The sequence below is a fragment of the Polypterus senegalus genome, chromosome 14 (genome assembly GCF_016835505.1).
Source record: "Polypterus senegalus isolate Bchr_013 chromosome 14, ASM1683550v1, whole genome shotgun sequence".
NCBI classification, from domain to species: domain Eukaryota; kingdom Metazoa; phylum Chordata; class Cladistia; order Polypteriformes; family Polypteridae; genus Polypterus; species Polypterus senegalus.
This window is the reverse complement of record NC_053167.1, coordinates 138,347,447-138,360,543: the sequence shown is the minus strand read 5'-3', so window position 1 is coordinate 138,360,543 and position 13,097 is coordinate 138,347,447. Positions and strand designations below refer to the sequence as shown.

The 13,097-nt window shown below is 40.2% G+C and overlaps 1 protein-coding gene across 4 annotated transcripts in view; it reads left to right on the top strand.

Annotated features, from left to right (window-relative positions):
* The window catches only part of gpbp1l1 (GC-rich promoter binding protein 1-like 1), a 97,838-nt gene that overhangs the window by 23,895 nt on the left and 60,846 nt on the right, over positions 1–13,097 (top strand). The window contains exon 1 of one of the 4 annotated variants that reach the window (XM_039736118.1): positions 10,880–10,896. The exons of the other annotated variants lie outside the window; for them this stretch is intronic. The gene's annotated coding sequence lies outside the window, so the exon portion shown is untranslated. Of the gene's footprint in view, positions 1–10,879; positions 10,897–13,097 lie in introns of those variants that run through there. 4 annotated transcript variants of the gene reach the window in all.

Below are 13,097 nucleotides of genomic sequence, written 5' to 3'. Positions count from 1 at the left end.
ACCTCCCACATTGTTAGCTGCCTGCCTATATAAGGCCGTCCGTCGCTCCGGTCTCTACATTCCCTTCCTTGCTTCGCCACGGGATTCACGTCTCCCTACTGATAACTACAACCTTTTTGTTTAATCCACGGCTTCTCCGCTGTTTTATTGTTTGTTTATTACAATTATAGTTATTGTGTAGGTATTTTAGACTTACTTTACATTGTTCAGGTACCCATTTCCTTTATCATTCCAGCCGTACCCCCATTAACATGTCTATCGATGTGATCACCATCGATCAAAGAACTGTCACTTACCGAGTGGTTTCCAGGCCCGGAGATGGCACCTACCTTTTCCATTCTCTTTGTTACATATTGCACGGCCATATCAGGCTCACTCTTGATATCCGGAGGAACATTGTGTCTTATGTATTGAATGACTGGGACAGGTTCAAGGTGTGGACTGATGACGGTACAGGAGATAATTAGACTACACAGGAGCACTATAAGAGTGAAATGCTTAAGCCCTTCACCTATGGTTCTGCATGTGAGTTGATGGCTGCCGCTGAATTGTTCGGTTGTCGCTTTCAAGTGTACCGAAATGGCCAAATATTTTACACCTTTCGAAACCGGCAATGCCTCTTAAACATCTTAGATTGACAGGTGACAATTTCAGTAGTGGACACTTTCATGTTTATGAATGTTTAAACTCTCAAAAGCTGGATGTGATTTTATTGATGAAACCGGTTGTGTGCTTACAACGCTTGACAGATGCCGAATGTCTCTTTAACACAAATCCTACAAATACTGTCGTAATTGAAACAAACCATGAAACTCAAACCGATTATGACAGCAGCAATCCAAGCTGTGAGATTTGAGACAAGATTACTGTTCACATGGCCAACTGTAAGTTACATGCTCAAGAATAAGCTCAGTGCACAGCTTGGTCATGTTACAACCGGAGGGCCGAACTGACAACATGGTATACAAAGAGATCCTTAACAAATAATCATTGGCATATTTCCCCTCAGTTTAAAAAGGTTTAAGTTTCTTCTTATTAAAAATTTTAATGCAGTACTTCGCTGCTGCGAAGCGCTGGTATTTTGCTAGTATTAAATATTTATTACAGTACCTACGAGGAAGGATGTGTAATGAAATGCATTAAAAATGGCTACTCATAAATAGTAGTTGACATATTTGATTCTGTTCATTTCTTGAGTGGTCATTACTTTGAATAGTTTTAGAAGTTTGACTTTATTGTTAATTAATAATTACCAGTGCAGGTGAAATTTGTGATAGGTCAGATTGAAAGGCATTAGCTGGAAATTATATAAGCACGTTGTCCTAGCAAATGTGTTTTAATTAACCTTTTTGTAAAATTCCTGATATTTTATATTGTATATTTTATTGTATAACATCAGTTTTTTTTTTTTTTTGCACCTGTTTACTTTTATTTAAAATTATTTGGTGTATAATTAGGTTAAAGGACTTCACACAGTAAGTCATGAGCAGTGTCTAAACCAGTATCATTTTGTTTCAGTTCCCTGGCTACTATTTTTTACTGCCTGCCTTCTTGCCTATGGTTGTACATTTAATCACCCCACTGTTATATTTTTTTTCAGTGCTTTAACAAGTAAATGTGTTGTGCAGTGTTTTTTGTAGCCTATTTAATTTTGTCTGTTCTATTCAACAATAATTACATGTATTTCTATACCACGTTTTCATACAAATGATGTAGTTCAAAGTGCTTTATGAGATGAAGAAAGAAAAGATAAGAAAATATAAAAATAAGATTAGGCAATTCTAAGTAACAGAATAAATTAAGGTCTGATGGTTCAGAGAACAGAAAAAAAAAAACAATCTGCAGGGGTTCCAAGGCTATGAGACCACCTAGCCCCCACATTCCTCCAAAAGAAAAATGAAATACAGCTTAAATTTAAACCTGTCATTTTCTTTCCTCAAAGCTGAGAGTGCGGGCTCAAGAAAGTGCAGTTTTTGATTGGTCAGTTGTCAACAGAATGGGCTTGCATGTTTTTCTTGACTTAGGAGTCTTCTGTGGCACATGTTCAAAGCTTTGACTGTGCACCTTGACTATGAGTTCAAGAAAATTCTACTTTATAGAATTTAGCTCGAAATTCATCATTTGGAGCCTGCATCTTAGGTTTCTGCTGTAAATGTGGCATTTAATGGCTGAAGGCTTGTCTGGAGAACTGCTGATTTACCAGTTAACACTTTGTAGAGCCTGCCCTCCCAGGTTTGATGAGTTAGTTACATTATTAATTTCAAGCAGGATTTGATGATGTGTGTGATGTCAGTGACATAAATAAATGAAGAAATAATTAAAGAAATTTGCTACAAAAATACATTTGGCCTATACCAAATACATTTTGAGACACATTTACTTATTTATGCTTACATTTCAGAGCAATTTTATTTATTTCAGTGTTTGATTTTGTTCAAAATACTCCTCCATATCTGGAATCCATAGCAATAAGTAATTAAAAATTACCTGTAAATGTTTGTAGATACATGCTGATGTGGCCTTTCACTGACTCAATTTGTTTTTCATGTTGTAAATTTATTGTGCAGTGGCTTTTAAAGAGAATAAGCTGTACTTGCTTCAATCCTAATTGCCTTTTTTATCATTTAAAATTCAGTTTTTCCACCCACCTGGGTCTTTTTTCCCCAAATTATAATATTAAGAGATGTATAATTTACAGTCTTGCCAAGAATTTTCTTGTTTTGCGACTGTCTAAATTGGAGTGCTTTAGGCTAGGGAGTTCCATGCAATTTAAGCTTTTTAGCATGTGCCATTTACTAGAGAGTTTGCCAATATTGAACAAATCACACTTTGTGCCAAGTTCTGCAAATTCATTCTGTGCCCACCACTTAAGATTATCATACTATAGGTCTTCTACAGTGAGCTTCACCATAATCTGAAGATTGAATCATTTCCATGAATATTTATGCTTTGCTATGGAAATATGAGAATGGTAAGCCTGTAATAAAACAAACAAAAATGTGCTACCGCCTCATGAAGTACAGTTACACAGAAGTGTAAATGGAATATTTTAATTTGGAAATGTTTGGACCAAAAAGCAATACTCTAGATATTTCAAAATGAAAGCAAAGCTTAGTATTTTCCAAGCGTTTTTCAACGTTATGTTTCAAAATATAAGGAGGGGTTTTAAATATTCTACTAAAATGAATGTCCGTGAATAGAGTGCTGTAATAATTTACAGAATATGGAAGTTTTTAGTAAAGCAGCCGGAAACTGTCCATTGGCTCCTTCAAAAAATACACATTTTTAAGATTGTGAACACACTGGCCTTTCAAGAATTTTCTGGAAAAAAAGAGCGATATGTATACTCTGCAATAGGAATGAGAAAACAAAATGATAGTTTTGTGATTCAGAGTACCACAAATTGTGTGAGATTACCACATGACTGATATGAATTCAGTGAATTTAAAAATATAATTGAAAAACTAGAACTAAAGTATAACCTGCTAAACTGATTGCATTTTGCAGGACCTATATTCATTGTTCATGTGATGTGCAGGTAGAAGTTGTTGGTGCACAACATTGCATTCACTGTTTATGAAGTGGGCTTTGTACAGCAAATGAGTTATTTCTCACACACACACACACACACACACAGTTTAGTAAGTGTGGTAAATTACAACATTTCTTAAATACAGTACTGCGTCCATGGCTGCAGAGTCTGAGTCTGAAACAGTTACTGGGATACTGACTCGGACTAAATGTAAATTGTAATGTAATGTGTTAATTTCCAGTTTCTCACATACTAGTTTAGATAAATTTTCTTTCTTCTAGCCTTTTGATAAAAAGCACAACCTCCTTTTCTAGTTTTGAAAGTTGTCTCTTGTTAAGTGTTGCTCAATGTTTGTAACTTCTTTGTTTAAAAAAAAGCCACAACATCATTGCTACAATCTTTAAACCAAATGTTTAACAGTTTGGAGTGCTAATTAGTAGTCTGATTCACTTTGTCAGTGATAATTCTTTGCATCTTGCATGCTGTGCACTTTCAGTCAACATAGTTAATACACTACTGTTTAAATCTTTGGGATCACCCAGATTTTAAAATATAGCCAAATCATTACTATGTGGCTGACCAACTGGCTGCTTATAAGGAGCGAGACTCCTGTTAGCAAGAACAGGCCTTTCAGCATAGACCACAGGGAAGAGGCTGTTAATTGTCTTTGCCCTAGTCCAACAATTGTTTGGTGTAAATTTCCAAAATGTTTTGAGTGTACACTCAATGAGACTTTCTGATGGTGGAGATAGAAGTTTTATAGTATCTTTGAGGGGCAACCTAAAATATCAGGAGTATTTATACTGCAATCAATTAAAATCTCTATTGAACTAATGAGGGGACTCCTAAAACCATTTGGCTGTGGTAATGATTTAGGGGTGTCATGTTCAAGGGTGTGAGTACATATATGATATCAGTTATTTTGCATTTTATTTTTGTAACTTTAGACCACTTTACAGAGGTCTGTTTTCACTTTGACATCAAAGAGTCCTTTTCAGTATCAAAGTCAAATAAAATTGACTGTTCAGTGTTGTATAATAATAAAATGGGTAAGCTTATATATATTTTTATACATTGTACACCCCCATGTTCTGGGGGGGGGGTCTCATGTTAAAGATGTTCAGGCAATGTTTGCCATGATAGGAAATCCACTAGGAGAAGTGTGTGACTTCTTGAGGAGAGTATTTTGAAAAGGACTGAAATGGAAAAGTTTTATAATAATGAGATTTTGTTTAAACAAATCTTTAATTTTAGGGTTCCTGTTCTCAAGTGTGCCCTGTTATGCACTGCTCCATTCAGGGTTGTTTCATTCCTGGGACTCATTGCTGTTGGAAGTTGTTTTGTGTATTTAAATGTATAGATTCTGAAATAGGGCAAATGGGTAAATTCAGAATGTCTCCATAATTAGACAATAATAACCGAAACACTATTTTAACAAAGTGGGGAGAAAAAAGAATTGCTTGTATTGCTGCTGACATCTTAATATTTTAATTTCTAGATCACTAAAGTACTCTGGTTAGTAGATTAATATTTGTCAGAAGTTATATTCTTCTGCACATATATTTATTTGCAAGATGTTTTTAAAGCAATGCCTTGTGATTTACGTGAATAGGAGCCATTTGACAATAAGAGGAAGTGGTGATCTCTGTCTTGCTATATTATTTGGGGAAAGCTTATTTTTGTTGAGCATTTAGCATTACTCAGCTGTCAAAAATGGCCACTATAAAACAACCACACCATCTGCTTATCTGCCAGAACAAATATGTTATGCCCCCTTTGCAGTACAGACCCTCAGTTTCAGTTCAGGTTGAGTATTCCTAATCCAAAGTGCCTGCAACCAGAAGTATTTTGGATATTTTTGGAATTTGGAATATTTGTGTATACTTAGAGAGAGAGAGATATTTCTGGGACTCATTTGATTAAGTAGGGAAATGCAGCCAAACCAGCTAAACGGTGTTGCACATGTATATAATAATTTGTATCACTGAGCTAATGAGTGTTGATGTGGCAAACATATCAGACCTCAAAAGTGATAAATATGATGTACAGTCTATGTATTTGCACTGAAGAACTTTTTTGTTTGTTGTCCATTTATATTGACTACTTTTCCTTGGTTCTCGGGGAACTGCTTGTCAGTCAGGAGTATCTCTGCCAAGCTTTACTTAGTCTCCGCGTTTTTCTCCTGGTGGTATATTTTCTTCTTGTTTCCCGTGGATGTGTGTATTAGATCATGTGCATTTCTAAACTTCGTTTTTAGTGACATCCAAGTTCAAGTGCACTGTGGTTTCTAAAAGCACCACCTAAATGTTCATCCCTGTTTTTTGCTGATGTGACAGGCGCTCCCAGCAACAGTAATATTATTACTGCATTACTGTACTGCCCTTGCTTTACAAAGATGCCACTTTCAGTTTTCCAGTTGAGTCGTGATGTTGGTACATTCAGTAAAATTTTGCACTATTTGTCAATCATATTTATGTACATTTAAAAATACTTCAGCTTACAAAATATAATGTAATAGCAATACAAGTACAATGCAATGCTAGCCGTACTGCCACCTTTTTGTTTACCTACGGTAATCTCATACACATATTATAGCATTACATTATATTGATTGTATGCTGCATTTGATGTTGGCAGCCTTCTTTGCTCAGACTTAAATGACAATACTGATGTAATGTTAATGTATGATTGTAGTAGTTTGTGGGTTTGCATACAAGCAACAATTACATTGCACTTGTGCATTGTGCTGTGTGAAAATTGCAAATGAAAGTTTGAACCTGTATTTGCGCACACATTTCTGTAAAATGTATATACTAGCTTCCATTAAAATTTTGATAGTGGCACCATTTATGCATTTAAATGTTAAAGAATATTAATTTCAGTCTACTCATATCCGGAAGGTTATAAATGTCTCGGATTCATAGTCAGTATGAAAAGGTAGTCTTTCTAATATAAACCTGTTGGCCAATTAGATCTTCTTCTAACTGATAAAGATCAATCCATCCATCCTCTTTCGCTTATCCGAGGTCGGGTTGTGGGGGCAGCAGCTTGAGCAGACAGGCTCAGACTTCCCTCTCCCTGGCCACTTCTTCTAGCTCTTCCGGGAGAATCCCAAGGCGTTCCCAGACCAGCTGGGAGACACAGTCCTTCTAGCGTGTCCTGGGTCTTCCCCGGGGCTGCCTCCTGGTTGGATGTGCCTGGAACAACTCACCAGGGAGGCGTCCAGGAGGCATCCTGATCAGATGCCCGAGCCACCTCATTTGACTCCTCTCGATGCGGAGGAGCAGCGGCTCTACTCTGTGCCCCTCCCGGATGACTGAGCTTCTCACCCTATCTTTAAGGGAAAGGCTAGACACCCAGCAGAGGAAATTCAGCCCTGGCGAACTTCAACTCTCATTGGAAACGGGCTTGACTTACTGCCGGCAATGCGGACCAAGCTCTTGACACCGTTTGTACAGGGACTGAACAGCTTTTATCAGGGGGTCCGGTACCCCATACTCCCGGAGCACCCCTCACAGGATTCCCCGAGGGACACGGTCAAACGCCTTTTCCAAGTCCACAAAACACATGTAGACTGGTTGGGCAAACTCCCATGCACCCTCCAGGATTCTGCTAAGGGTGTAAAGCTGGTCCACTGTTCCGCGACCAGGACAAAAACCACACTGTTCCTCCTGAATCTGAGGTTTGACTATCTAATGGACCCTCCTCTTCAGAACCCCCGAATAGACTTTTCCAGGGAGGCTGAGGAGTGTGATCCCTCTATAGTTGGCACACCCCCTCCGGTCCCCCTTTTTAAAGAGGGGGACCAACACCCCGGTCTGCCTATCCAAAGGTATTGTCCCCGATGTCAATGCGATGTTGCAAAGACATGTCAACCAAGACAGTCCTACAACATCCAGAGCCTTGAGGAACTCCGGGCGTATCTCATCCACCCCCGGGGCCTTGCCACCAAGGAGTTTTTTTACCACCTCGGTGACCTCAGCCTCAGAGATGGGAGAGCCCACCTCCGAGTCCCCAGGCTCATTGGAAGGCATGTTAGTGGGATTGAGGAGGTCTTCGAAGTACTACCCACACCGACCCACAACGTCCCGAGTCGAGATCAGCAGTGCACTATCCCAACCATATACGGTGTTGACACTGCACTGCTTTTCCCTCCTGAGACGTCGGACGGTGGACCAGAATCTCCTCGAAGCCATCCGAAAGTCGTTCTCCATGGCCTCCCCAAGCTACTCCCATGCCTGAGTTTTTGCCTCAGCAACCACCAAAGCCGTATCCGCTTGGTCTTTCGGTACCTATTAGCTGCATGTGCATATATGAACATCCCTCTTCTTGAACATGTTGTTCGTTATGGACAATACGTGATGAGCACAGAAGTCCAATAACAAAACGCCACTCGGGTTCAGATCAGGGGAGCATTGAAATCTCCCAGCAGTACAAGGAAGTCCCCAGGAGGTATGCCTTCTAGCACCCCCTCCAGGGACTCCATAAAGGGTGGGTACTCCAAACTGCTGTTCAGCGTATGCGCACAAACAGTCAAGATCCATCTCCCCACCCAAAGGCGGAGGGAGGCTACCCTCTCGTCCACTGGGGTAAACCCCAATGTACAGGTTCCAAGTTGGGGGGCAATAAGTATGCCCACTCCTGCTTGGCGCCTCTAACTGGTGGTAACTCCAGAGTGGTAGAGAGTTAAGCCCCTCTCAAGGAGATTGGTTCCAGAGTTCAAGCTGTGCGTTGTGGTGAGCCTGACTATATCTAGCTGGAACCACTCGACCTCGCACACCAGCTCAGGCTCCTTCCCCTTCAGAGAGGTGACATTCCACGTCCCAAGAGCCAGCTTGTGTAGCCGAGGATCGGACCGCCAAGGTTCCTGCCTTCGGCCACCACCCAACTCGTACTCCACCCGACCTCCCATGGGCTCACCACCTATTGCATGGGCCAAGGAAAGGGGGCCCACGTTGCCTCTTCAGGCTGTGCCCAGCCGAGCCCCATGGGTGCAGGCCTGGCCACTAGGTGCTTGCCATCGAGCCCCACCTCCAGTCCTGGCTCCAGAGGGGGGGGGCCCTGTGACCAGCGTCCGGGCGAGGGAAAACACAGTCCACATTTTTTATTCATTATAGAAGGTCTATTGAACCGTTCTTTTTCTCATCCCTCACCTAGGGCCAGTTTGCCTGGGGTGGCCCTACCAGGGGGGCATAAAGCCCCGGACAACAGAGCTCCTAGGATCATTGTGGTACACAAACTCCTCCACCACAATAAAAGTGGCGGTTAGAGGAGGGGGTCTGATAAAGATATGTTCTGTATATACAGTGAGAGATAGCTATAACTGTAAATTTAGCCAGACAGATTTAGAATATTGGAAAAATGGATATTGAGGTGCATATAATAAAGCTCTGTGTCACTAACTGATTGATGAGCAATGTTTTTTTTAAACTACTGGATCATTTCTTTTGCTGCTTAAGGGTCTATAAAAGTCTATCCACCAAAAATTTAATGTAATGATGAAAAAAAGTTGAAAAAGTACACTAAAGGGATATTCCACCCAGAAGTAATATCTTCTGAATATGATACCGCATTTTAATTTGCCTTGGTGGGCACGAAAACATTTTTATTTCACGTTTTTGTGTATTGATGACATTATTAATGGAACTCTGCTGCCCAGTTCTGGACAAAAGGAAACAGTGTGAAAATGTCCAATGGGAAAAGCCAATCTTGCGTAACTTGTGTTGAATAATAATAATCCACATGTCCATTATAAATACACTAGACATTACGCCCGTTACAATAACGGGCGCTAAAACAGTAGTGCATAAACATTAGTAGGAACAGTCTATATTAAATGGCAAGGGACCTTGTATGTAGCTGTAATATGCGTCACTGTATTGTGTGACTTTAATTTTCTCTCTCAGTAATACTTGTTTGTGTTTCTGTAAAATGCCTGTAATTTTGTCTTGACAGTAATACAGCGGAACCTCGGTTCACGACCATAATTCATTCCAAAACTCTGGTTGTAACCCGATTTGGTGCATGCCTGTGTCTCTCGCGGGCGCGCGTGTCTGCGTGTGCATTTGTCTCTCTCGCGCGGATGGGCGTGCGTGTCCCTGTCTCTCTCTGCACACACAGGGAATGCACAGGAAGAGACTGAACACATGCCTTGTGGCCCCGCACGCGCCTGTGTGTCTGTCTCTGTCCCGGGCCTTTGTATGTGTGCACGCGTGCCTGTCGTGCGCGGCCCTGCATGCGCGAGTGCCTGTCTCTGTCTCTATCTGCACACACAGGGAATGCACAGGAAGAGACTGAACACGTGCCGTGTGGCCCCGCACATGCGCACTTCACCAGAAGACAAACACACACGGACACCTGGACGCACACGGGGTTTTATTAAAGAGAATATGGTTAGAACATAGAAAACATGCATTATTTGGTAAAATATTAACAGCTGTGTCCTAAAAAAAAAAACTTCACTTCAGATGCATGGTATTCTGATAATGAAGTTTTTCTTGTTAACATTCAGTACATGCCTTTTCTGCAGACTTCATTGCGAGTTTTCATGTTTGTGTTTACCGAGGAGTGGCTTCTGTTTGCTATTGTCTTATACAGCCCAGGATCAGTGGAGTATTGCAGTCTTGGTTATCTTTCTGGACCTTTCTCCCATCTCCACACATCTGCAGATCAGCCAGTGTGACCATCAGGTTCTTGGTCACCTCTCATACCAAGTCCCTTTTCCCATAATTGCTCAGTCTGGAAAGAATTTTTCCATACTTTTAATATTATGAAGGCAACTCTGCTCTTAAGAACCTTCAGTGCTGCAGGTGTTTTGTTGTAGATATGTCTGTGCATTGACATAGTCCTGTCACAAAGCTCTGCAGAGAATTCCTTCAATGTAATGTATTTTTTTTTTGCTCTGATGCACAGTATCAACTGAGGGACTTTCTATAGATAGGTCTGTGTCTTTCCTAATCATGTCCAATCAGTTCAATTTACCACAGGTGGACGTCATAAAACCTCTAAACAGTAATCAGTAGAATGGGATGTGCCTGAGCCAAATTTTAAGATTCATTGTAAAGTGTCTGAATACTTCTCTCTTTGTGATATTTGTTTTTATATTTAATAAATTTGCAAACATTTCTAATATCCCCTTATTACTTAGTCATTTGCTGATTTTGAGTGTTGCTTCATGAGGTGGGCACCAGGCTGCAACATAACAAAAATGTGTAAGAAGTGAAGGGGCTTGAATACATTGACTGCAGTGCATTTGAAGTTTTCCACCAGTATTTAGTATTCTGATAAAAATGTTTTTTTTCAGGTGTGACAGATAGGGGCCGCTCTCACTCCCTTGAACCCCTGTCCACGACTCCAGGCACCAGGTAAAAGTCCAAGATTTGACTTCATTAAATTGCCACAGTGCACAAAGCACCCTCTCCTCCACGTGTTGCCACCCTTCCACTCAGCTCAGCTTGCCGTCTGGGAGCTCCCACAGTCCTTTTAAATACCCTGACCTGGAAGTATTCCAATTCCCAGTCCATGTGACTCTCAATCACTTCTGGGTCAGGTACAAGTCCTTTCTTTTCACCCCGGAAGCACGTTGCTCTTCCTCTGACTAACTTCCGGGTTTTAGGGCACGAAGAAGTCTTTGGTCCTCCCTGCAGCTCCCTCTTGCGGCCCCTGTGGTATCCAGCAGGGTCTTGTATAAAAACTACATGTCCCATGACTCCTTGCTGGTCTTCGGGGCACCTCCATACTACAGGGAGGTCTCCATCTGGCGGCCTGGGGGTATTGGCCGGGATGACAAGCCGACCACCTCTCGCACAGGATAGATATCGGAAGAATTATTTCATCTGATATACCTGATTAACCAGTATGTTGCCCACTACTATTTCAAAACAAATGCCTAACTCAAAGTACATTTGTTTCTGTTCTGTGTCGAGTCACATTTTAGAAATTACAGACATGACTCAATCAAAAACTTGAAAAGATCCACACAGTACCTTCAGGCTTTGGAAGTAAAAAAAAAAAGAAAAGTATTGGTGTCTGGGTCAGCCTGGGTATCTTTAATGTACCAAATGTTAGTTTCATTCTCACTGTAAACAATCAAAATGAGTTGGGTACTGATCATTATATTAGTCACTTTAATTCTCAAGAGATAGCACTTGTTTGTTTTAGAGTGTTCATTACTCTTTTGTCAGCTAGCACCTACTGCAGGCTTGACACATCCATAGCTTTAGGCTACTTAAGTTGAGTGTTTAGCTTCAGGCTACTTGAGTTAAGTGTGTTTTGAACTTTACTTTATTTTCCCAGTTGTGGGACATGTATCTTTCCATAACAAAATCCATGTTCTATTTGCCACCTATTCATACAATCATTTTTCATTAATTTCACTCCATCTGGCAAGGAGCTTTACAGCCTATAGATCAATGTTTCCCAACCTTGCTCCTGGGGACCCCCTGTGACAGCAGATTTTTGTTCCAACCAGATTCCTAATCAGTGACAACCCCTGATAGCACTGATCTCATTTAATTAGCTGATATTATTTTTCTTTTCTTCTACATTTAGAAAAGCACAGCACAGGATTTTTACATTTATAAGACAGACATATTTCTAGTTTTGCTATTGATTTAAATGCTTAACTCTTATGTTGATTTCATTATATTTTGCTCTTTCTCTGTGCAGTTTTTCCCCTTCGTTGTATCTGATTAATGACAATTAAAAATGAGCATAGCAGACACGCTGCCAATCACTGAATAATCAAAGGCTGCAAGTACTTCAGCATCAGACCCCTTAATTAGTAAATAATGGATTAATTAACCAATTAGAACACCTAGAAAGGAAGAATGAAAATCAAGATGAGAATATTGTTAAAAAGAAAAAAATACATTATTCCCATACAACTGCTTGGTACATTTTAATATATTGCTCCCAAAACACAGAACTTAGGAAAGAACACATTGCTTAATTAGCCCAGGAGTCCAATTAAAAATAGAAGCTGGTTGGAACAAAAACTTGCAGCCCCAGGGGGTCACAGGACTGAGGTTGTGAAACACTGCTATAGACCATTTTTCTTGTTGCAAGTCAGAAACAGTGTTGAACTTCTTTTTCATTTGTGAAGTCTTGAGGTTTGGAATCCCACTCGCTTGTTCAAAATCAGTCCTGTCTGCTTGCGAGCGTTAATCATGATTATATGCTAGGTGTCCTGACTGCAGGAAATACAGGTAGGAAGCTCACTTTCTAGATAAATGACAGGAAGTAATGTTAGGCCTGATAAGTCATTTTTAAGGCCAGTTTCCTCTGGAATGTAAATGATGAAGTTGCTTTCAGTATTGTTAAGTTGTGTATGTTGCGCCATGGTATGTCTTTAAATGGAATGCAATATAAAAAGTTACTATATAAAGTATCTTTGTGTACAAAGTATAGATGTTACAGTGTTTGTGTATGTATGTATATGTGTATATATAATATATATATATATATATATATATATATATATATATATATATATATATATATATATAATCTATACTAATAAAAGGCAAAGCCCTCACTCACTGACTCACTCACTCACTCACTCACT